Source organism: Crassostrea angulata, chromosome 1 (assembly GCF_025612915.1).
Source record: "Crassostrea angulata isolate pt1a10 chromosome 1, ASM2561291v2, whole genome shotgun sequence".
Classification (NCBI taxonomy): Eukaryota; Metazoa; Mollusca; class Bivalvia; order Ostreida; family Ostreidae; genus Magallana; species Magallana angulata.
In genome coordinates this window covers 37,327,903-37,337,370 of record NC_069111.1, presented here as the reverse complement: position 1 = coordinate 37,337,370, position 9,468 = coordinate 37,327,903, and the positions used below count along the sequence as shown (strand labels likewise).

The 9,468-nt window shown below is 31.1% G+C and overlaps 1 long non-coding RNA gene across 1 annotated transcript; it reads right to left on the bottom strand.

The window, feature by feature from the left end:
* Positions 1-523: 523 nt before the first annotated feature.
* Positions 524-4,236, bottom strand: LOC128169159 (uncharacterized). The gene is made up of 2 exons (XR_008241505.1): positions 3,560-4,236; positions 524-2,260 (listed from the first exon to the last, which is right to left on the bottom strand). It is a non-coding gene; the product is annotated as an uncharacterized LOC128169159 (long non-coding RNA).
* Between the last annotated feature and the right edge of the window lie 5,232 nt (positions 4,237-9,468).

Below are 9,468 nucleotides of genomic sequence, written 5' to 3'. Positions count from 1 at the left end.
ATATTATTTTTACGTAATTTGAAATGAGGTTGTTGGGGATGTTGACTTTTAAAAAAATAACAATTCTTTTTTAACAAAGATGTCTGCAGATTTGTTAAATACCATGTACACCATATTAAGCAATTAAAATGAATTTATCTTTTTATGTGGACCCTTAGCCCAGCCTTTCCAATCAAAAATAAATATATTTTATACTATTACAATGTACAGTAAAACAGGCTCATATCTGATATATAAATTTAAAATATGTTTGTAGACTATATGGAGGGGGGGGGGGGGGGGTCCTCAGTAAGCATCAATTTATTGTAAGCGTAATTATTGTAACCCTGTATTAGTTTATATAATGTGCATGGGATACAGTTTAATCATTAAGGGCATGCTTTATATTCCAGAATTTAACAAAACATATAAGCATTTTTCACTCCCTTTATATATATAGATATACATTTTTAGATATTTATTCAAATATACTACATGGTAGTATACTTAATAAAAACAACCATATGTAGAAAACACGTGTGACACCATAACAAGTACTTTATTAAACTGACTTCCAGTCATACATATAATAACTTAAGCAAGTTGTACATGAATAACTCGATATACTGTGGTTTCATCAATATTCGGTGAATACCAATTTTCAAGGATTTCGTTTTTAAGTTGATCCACGAAATTAAACGTTCATTGAAATGCAATTTCTATTAACATTTTGTATTGATAGGGTCATTGGCCACGAATTTACGTATCCTTGAAACTATGATTTTCACTTTATCCACTAAAATTGATACCCTTGAATATTAATGAAACCACAGTACATGACACCATACATGTCAAAATGTATCACACATACTATAGATGGCTATATCAAACATCAACCAATAGATTACATATTGATTTTTTTCCCTCAATTTGGACCCTGGAAAGGCTAAAAGTTTAGAATTTTTTAACAAGAAAATCCTAAGTGAACAATTGCACACAAACAAGACATGTTTGTGAAACAATTATGCCCCCTCCTTTGGAAACATCTGAGAAGAAAATGCAAATAATTGGAATTTTTTTTAATTCCAAGGTCAAAAATTGCTCAATCATACCCAAAAAATAACTTTGCCTAGATCTTATTCAGTTAAATCTGAATACCATATTTCATTTCAAAATGTGGAACCCCTGCGAAGAAAATGAATGGTAACTGTTGGTGGACTAGCCGTCCGACCAACAGACAGACAGAGAGAGAGACGCACAGCAGCAAAGTGATATGCCATACCTTCTTCGAAGGGGGAATAAAAATAGTGCATACATTTATATGAATGTGCAGCAGTTGGGTAAATGCTGTGTATACAAATTTATGCTATTAGAATATTCCTATATACATGTACATGTAAATGTAGTCCAAAAATGTAGCTACCATCATGGTAATTACATAAATACAAAATATGAATTTCATGAAAATGCATTAATTATAGTGCATATCATGCAGTACATTTCATCAGATGGTTATATTATTTTTACCCGAAGTGATTTTGCCCCGGTGTTGGCCCTTAACGCTGCACCGTGCACCTACTCTGACAAATTTCCCCCCATGCATCAAAAATTTTCTGGGGAAAACACTGTTAATGTAGTCCAAATAATGTAGCTACCATCATGGTAATTACATAAATACAAATATTAGTAATTAAAGATGAAATCATGATATATCATGATAAGTACATAGTATAAATATCATAGCATTCTGAGATTCTTTTTTTATATTAGAAATTCAATTAACTTAATCATTAGTTATTGTTCTGTCTTCCTTGGTTATTAACCATGCAGCTAAATTAATGCTAATTACACATAATTTTTCTTGAAGTAATGAGATATAAAATTTCTTTATTCTTTCTATACATGTATAATGGACAATCAGTGAGAAAGGGACATACATATATGCACTTATCTTCTACATAAATTAGTTATACATGTACATCTTATTACTGTTATATATAACATAGTTTTTTGACATTGAACAAATTTGAGTGTGAAGTTCAATGTTAGTTATTTCCTCATATACATGTAGTTTGTCAGCTCTTTATCTGTTGGAGTTGATTTAGGTCCTAACATAATCAATTGTTTTAATTTCTCTGATTGCCCTGGTGCAATCAGATTAAGCACTGGGTCAACACATTCTTCGACTTTTCGCTTGTTGAAACATTCTGTAAGATATATTCTGCCTCATCAGTTCAGTTTAATGTTATGACAGGGTCTATGATTGTCAAAGTTCTGAGTCCTGAAATAGTAGATTTAAAAACTAGAAATATTGTTACTTTTCATATGTAATGTGAAACAACATATAAATATTAATACACCAGTCATGTCAATAAAGCCTAGATAAAACATTGATTCCTATTCCAGTCTGAAAAGAAAGAGTCAGTAGATAGGGAAAGTTGATGGTTGGGTGGATTGGTCTATGTTAATAAAATTGAAGGTAGGGCCAATTGTGGAACCCTATTAGACACTATTAATCAATGTAATCTTAGATGAATTAATCAAAGAAGATTTGAACTTCTGCAATGGGATCTAAACCCATGACCATTTATGATACACTGAATGGTTTGGAATAGGGAAAACAACAGGGGATACTTGCCAAACCATTACATAAATTAAATAGATCTTCAAATACCAGCAACAAATATAATTGTTAAGGGTGGGGTGTAAATTGACCAATGAATTATAAAAATATGGGGTAAGAGATAACCCCCAGGCATTTGCATACCAAAGTAATCGCCACGTCTTATCATGAGCTGTATCAAAGAATTTACATGTACCCGTACATTTAGGGGTGGGGATCTCTACAGGAACAAGGCGAATTACCAGTATATATTGATGGGGTGGAAATGACCTAATCATTTATTTAACCTTTGCAATTATTTTATAAAATTATATTATCGGTCAAATATTGTTAAACAGAAATTTCTAAAAGAGTGAAAGTGTTTTGACTATAATATACTTTTATCCACATCAATACCGACAGGTGTTCCATACCTCCAAGTTTAGTGAGGGAAAAAACTCCACCTTATTTTTACCCCACAATGAAAACAGCTGTGAAAAAAAACTACAATGTGGAACTTTTCATTCAAGATTGACTGGTGTTTTGTTTCAATAGTTGATTGAGGCTTAACTTGAACATATATTAGTTTCTAATATACATGTAGGGATACATCATTTTTCAATGTATCTGAAAACAAAGGGCAGTGTAAGGCTACTGCAGTACATTTATTCAAATCAAGATATGAATATAAGTTATAACAACGCACGTTTTATAGTTAGACTTGTAAATGAACAGATGAATTCAGAAAGCATACATTCGTAAAGTATGCAGTTATATTTGAGTGTCCGGATAATTGCCAAAATCAATCGCTTTGATGTTCTAAAAATAGATTCGGGGAAAACCAGTATGATCACCGATACATGTAGTGAAAAATGCCAATAAAACGAAAACTTCACTGCAGTTGTTAGTTAACTTATATTACTGTTTGAAAAAGCTTATTTCATTCAACATGTATAGCGTGGATATGCAATAATATACCTGTATATAATGTGATTCTTTGGGGTATGACTTCCTTCGCTGTCCGCGGCTGGGTTGACAGGTTGTTTGTCGGCCATCACTAAGTTTTAAACCTTGCAGATGTATTGTTATGTCTCTGCAACAATTACAAAGGGTCACTGGAGTTGTTTATTCTGGATCGGCTTTATACAGACTTGTGAAACTGTTTGCGTAGTGTCCCGAAACCGTGTAGTCTTCTCGAACTTCCATTTTCGCGCACTAGCGTACGTAGCAACGAGGCGCCATCTAGCGACGATATTGTGAATCAACCAAGAAAGACAACCAGATTTCACTCGAATTTGCTAATTTTAACGGCAATTTAAACTCGAAACTCAAACTTTTCAATACTTTTTAAAATTGGAAATCATTAAGCTGAGTGAGTTTAGTAACTATTTATAATCAAATTTTCTCGTAAGGTTTGCTGTTTTTAGTAATTTGATAAAAATGTATGCTATTTTACTAAGACTTGCACGGCGTCAAAATTGAGCGCCCTGTCAATATATCGGGCCCGTATTCAAAAACGAAACGGAATATTTCAGAATAATTTGGCATATACATTCTAAACATCCCAGTTTCTTGCTGGGTAAAATTTTGTTTTATTTTGCGTCTTATCACTTATCACAAAATTTCGATATTGCCTGATTCTTACGTGAACCTGTACTTAAAACTTTCGTCCTATGCTTCCACTATTTAAGATAACGGTGTAATTTTTACAGCATAAAGTTGTAAATAATGAAAACTTTTATTCTAATTTACTCACGTTGAAGTCAGTAACGCGACAAAGATTTATTATGAGCAAGAATTTTGATTGAGGAAACCATTTTTAATGCAAGTATGACAGTTTACCATTTTAAGTATGATAAAACTGACATGTGGACCAAAACAGTCTTAATTTAAGTTTATATTTAAACATAAAATATTAACTTCAGTCTTCCTTTTTTGTAAACTGAAAAATGATTTCCATTAAAACAAGAAGAAAAACTAAAAACTAATCTGTCTGGGAAGTACGAAACAATTTTTCTATTGGCACCAATGTCTTGAAATGTGGAATGGAGAGCTTATTTAAGACCAACAGACCATCAAGGAGACAAAGGAAAACCCGTTAATGTGTCAGCATAGCACCTATACCTGTCAGTCTGGAGAGGACAGTTTGTCAGATTTTCCAAGATTTTTTAAAATGCTGGAGCTTTCTAATCAGACAAGGAAAAAAACAATTTAGAAACCGTTGCATTATCTCATTCTTTTTTATAAAGTATAGGCTCATAATGATTTCCAAATTGAGTTGTAACTTTTATTCTGGTTGCAAAGAATAGAAAATTACTAGTGTTTAATACTCGAGTAAGATTTTAATGGTATTTAGATACTGTAATCGTGGCAAGATGTTGCTTTGATGGAATACTAAGACTACAATCTATTTAATTTACCGGATCTAGAAACAGTTCTTTAATTATTTAAATAATTTCGATCGCTCTGCATCATCGAGATATCATGGTAACGCCTGCTTCAATTATTCACCTTGATAATCCATTCGAGTGTCATTTACATTGAAATCTGTATTTCTCGTCTGCACTCAATATTACAGTTTCATTCGACCTTGTATTGGTGACCTTTATTCGTTGAAAGACCTTGAATAGAAATATTTTTAGCTAATTGTATTTCCTCTCACAATTTTCATTAACAAACAGGTATAGTACAGTTTTAGAAGATTGCAACGGAAATATTTGAAATGATTTGCCTTTTGTCGATGGTCATTTTAAATTGTTATCAATGGAAATCATAGTTTTATTGAATACTCTTGCGATTGGTGATTACTTATCTTACAGTTAATATAAATTTATATGTAATCATTTTGTTATTCATAGCATGAAATTTATTCCTTAAGGTATGTTCCAATCATCAATTAAAGGTGGATCTTATTTTTCAAAATGAAAGAAATAAGATTTGATTAAAAGAATCAAAATCGTTGCCAATATTTTGAAGGAATCTTGTTTTATTATAAATCTTATAGATACGATGACATCATCACTGTACAGTAGCTAACTTAAAAGGGGATCTTGAAATTGTTTCCAATTTAATCATACTGTACTTGAAAATTTCAACTTGCGTTTAGATGGTATGCAATCAAATATAAAAATCAAATTTAATATGCAAATCTTTGACTTAGGTATAAGTGGATTTATAGGAGACGTCAAATATTTCTTATTTCCTCACAATTAAATACATAAATTAACTGTGAGAAACATTTTCGACGTCATTCAAAAGTACTTAACAAATTCCGGGAGATGGAAAAAGTAAAACATCATAGTTATCACACACCCCCCCCCCCCACACTTAATATGATTTTTCTCTTTTAATTTTATTTTTTAAAAAGATGCACTTCGTAAGTTAGCATTTGTTTCCTGTTTTAGGCATATAAGAAAAGTTTATTATTCGAAATATCTCAATAGAAGAAATGGGCCACGCTTGAATTGTATATGTTCAAACGGTCGAAGTTTTCGACTGGAGAAAAAAAGAAAAGAAAGGTTTTCCTCGGCAAATGTACTTTTCGTCCATATATATAATTCTACTTATCATAGATATTAAGCACGCGTGAGTTCAAACTCACGTCCGTGCGAGGAAGTGCAGTAATGCAAAATATCAACATACACACTGTCCATCCAAAAACAACCTTATTCTTTATTAAGCAAAATTATTTCATTTTGTAATTTAAGATTTTCAATTACACTTCATCATCCTAGAATTTCAAAAGACATTAGAAAAAAAGGTAATGACATTGCGATAATTTTGAAAATTTTCAACAGGCTCTACTTGATTTTAATATCAGTGCGTTTTGAGTAAAGCCATAAATTGAAAATTCATTATGCAAAACTTATATAATTGAATTAATATACATGCATACTTTGATGTTGAGAGATGTCACCTTATTTTATACTGTTGACAGCAACATGACAAGATGCACACATTTTAGATAGCTTTCTATAAGTACAATATACATGAATTTAATAACCAAAGGTATGATTCCACGACTGGGGGAAATGTGGCATTCTTTAGCAAGGAATTTGTCTTTTTAACATTTATTGGTTTATTTATAACCACTTATAAAAACAGATTAGAGAAGAGTTGCATTTAATAACTTTTCAAAGTCTTAAAAACTTAATTAGTATTCATTAATCTATGCAACCCAAAGGTCCCCAAGAAACCCATATTAGGTGACTCAGGAAGTCGGACACTTTTCTTTGACACAAATACTACACCTGTCAATATTACGACAGACAATGCTTCTACAACCCTTAGCTGCAGAGGGGCAATAATCTCTTAGCCAACTACATTTTTACTACACTTCAGGTGTGTGACAAGGATGTTCTATTGCCCCGCTACACTGAATGATGAGTAGATTATATAATAGAATGATTATTGTCACTAATATGTTAACAGTGCCTAACTCTCGCTTTATCTGTGGAAAACAAGTTGTTTATTCTTAGTGGCATTCTTTATAATATTTATTTAAATCAATAAACTTTCAATATCATTTTTAAATTTAAAAAAAATTTACAAGACTTTTCTGGAATTCTTGAACAAAGTCACAACAACGTTTAAAGACGTTTAAAGTTAAAATTTATAACACGACATAATATTCATCATTTGTACATTTATTTCTAATTTCAAATTCATTACACATTTGTTTGATTTAGAATAGTTGCTCTGTGTGTCGTTTATATAATGACAACATTATTTGTTTTCCTACATACCTGTTTTACCATTGTCCTTGTTTATGATTAAACCTTGATGCCTCAAGTGTTAAAAAATTCCCTTGAATGAAAAAAAATCAGATCTGCTTGTTTCTTTCACTTTCACGTTTTTATTTAAGGAGGATGTCTTTCTTAGTTTTAAAAACTTACACGAATATAAAAAAGTTGATTGAGTTACTTATTAAATTGTTTCAGTTTCTTTGAAAATTGAATTTGATTTTTAAAAAAGGACAATGTTATTACCTTTAAAATAATAAATCTTTTTAAATGCTTATTTTGAGTTGAAGCATTCAACTGTTATGCAATTATGTAGTGGTAAAAAAAAATCAGTCTCTTGCCTCGGGGCCGCGTCGCAACATGATTACGAATCTATTGTGCCACTACAGAATGACACATTTAGTTCATGAAAAGGTGTGTATTGAAGGCATAATTTTTGCTGGTTTCCACAGGCTAAAAGGAAAGAAGCTGTTTGATTTTGTTTCATTGCCTATTGTATTGTTTTTGTTGCATCAAATATTATGAGAGATGAGTTGCATAATTATTACACTTCCTTGTCTAATTTAATTAAGTGGGTTTTTTCATGTTTTCTTGAATCTATTTAAAAATATATAGTGTTATAATATTAAAATATTTGTTTTAAGTTTGTCTCCTGTTTAAGCTCTTCTGTCGAAGATGAAAGGAACTTTTTATTAGACTGTAAAATTTATGATAATATAAGAAAATAATATTTTGATAGATTTTAAATTGTAAACCCAAATAATAACGATACTGGTATTTGTTCAAAGTGTCATATCAAGATCACTAGAAAAAAATAGCCAAATTTGTACAGCATTTAACCATAGGAAAAAATGTTTAATCAATCTATCTGACTGATAGGTCCAAATGGCGAGATACAGTTTAGTTTAAAGTGTGTTTTGTTTATAAGAAACAGTGTCTATAATGCACAGTCACTATAATAAACGGTTACCTACTTTCGTAATTATACTTACTTGCTTGGTGTATCATCATCTGTTTTACACATTATTAACTGAATGATGGTTTGTTCTTAAGATAAACCAAATAATATTAAAGAGAAAAATGACAATACCAAACTGTCAACCATCTCAAAAAATCCATGAAGCGAAATATAAATTCAAAGCAGAGAAACACGGTTGGAGCAATTGCCAGGAGGAGTAAGCATCCCCTGTTCTTGTCTTAAGATATATTTCGTAGCAAGCTGATTTTTAACGTTCTATGATTTCAATGGATCATAGAGAAGGAGAGGCAAACATAACATATATGTACGTTAAATTAATTCTAAAAGTGTTTGAAATTAAGCATAATATCCCGGAAAACGAAAACAGACAAAAACACAGATAGCTGCTCTTAATTTTTCTGCTGAAATTACCATCTACAGGAATGTCATTTAAGACTGCTATTACATGTATAAGTAATATAAGCTAAATATATATACTAATGTAGGAACCATGTTGTCATATATTTCACACTTGTCTCTGCCTGATGGCTCGGCCGTATACCGCAGTTCACTGGAATTGACCCACTGATCCACTTATCTAATGCACCTTAATTACACCGAGCTGTAATAGAACTCACGTAACACAGTGCCTTTTTCCCTCTTGTAAATTGACCGTTTCCTCTCTTCTTCGATGAAAAAGTTGTTCAATCCAAACCAATGGTTTAGATGAAACATTTCCTTGCAACAGTATTATGTCATAATAACATTTTGTTAGTGATTGATAATAAATTTGATTCAAATCAGTTCTTTTAATTTTTTTTTCCTAGCAGCACTTTTACATGTATATCATAGATTTATGTTGTCATTGAAATATCTTAACACGTTTTTTTTATTTTAAAAAAACAAGACATTTTTTTTTTTTAGAAGTAATCATTTCAACGCATTCTTTTTGCGGACTGGTATTTTTGCGCATTATCCCGAAATACGTTTAAAACGTTGTATCTGAATTATAACGATAATGATAATGAGGGTTAATTATTATTATTATCATTATTATAATTATATGAAACAATAATTTTTAAATGATGTGACAACCTTAAAGTCTGAAACGTAGATTCCATTTGCTGGCATTTGTTATAAATATTTTTAAGACATTTGCTATTTACCCCTAAATTCTCTGAATATTG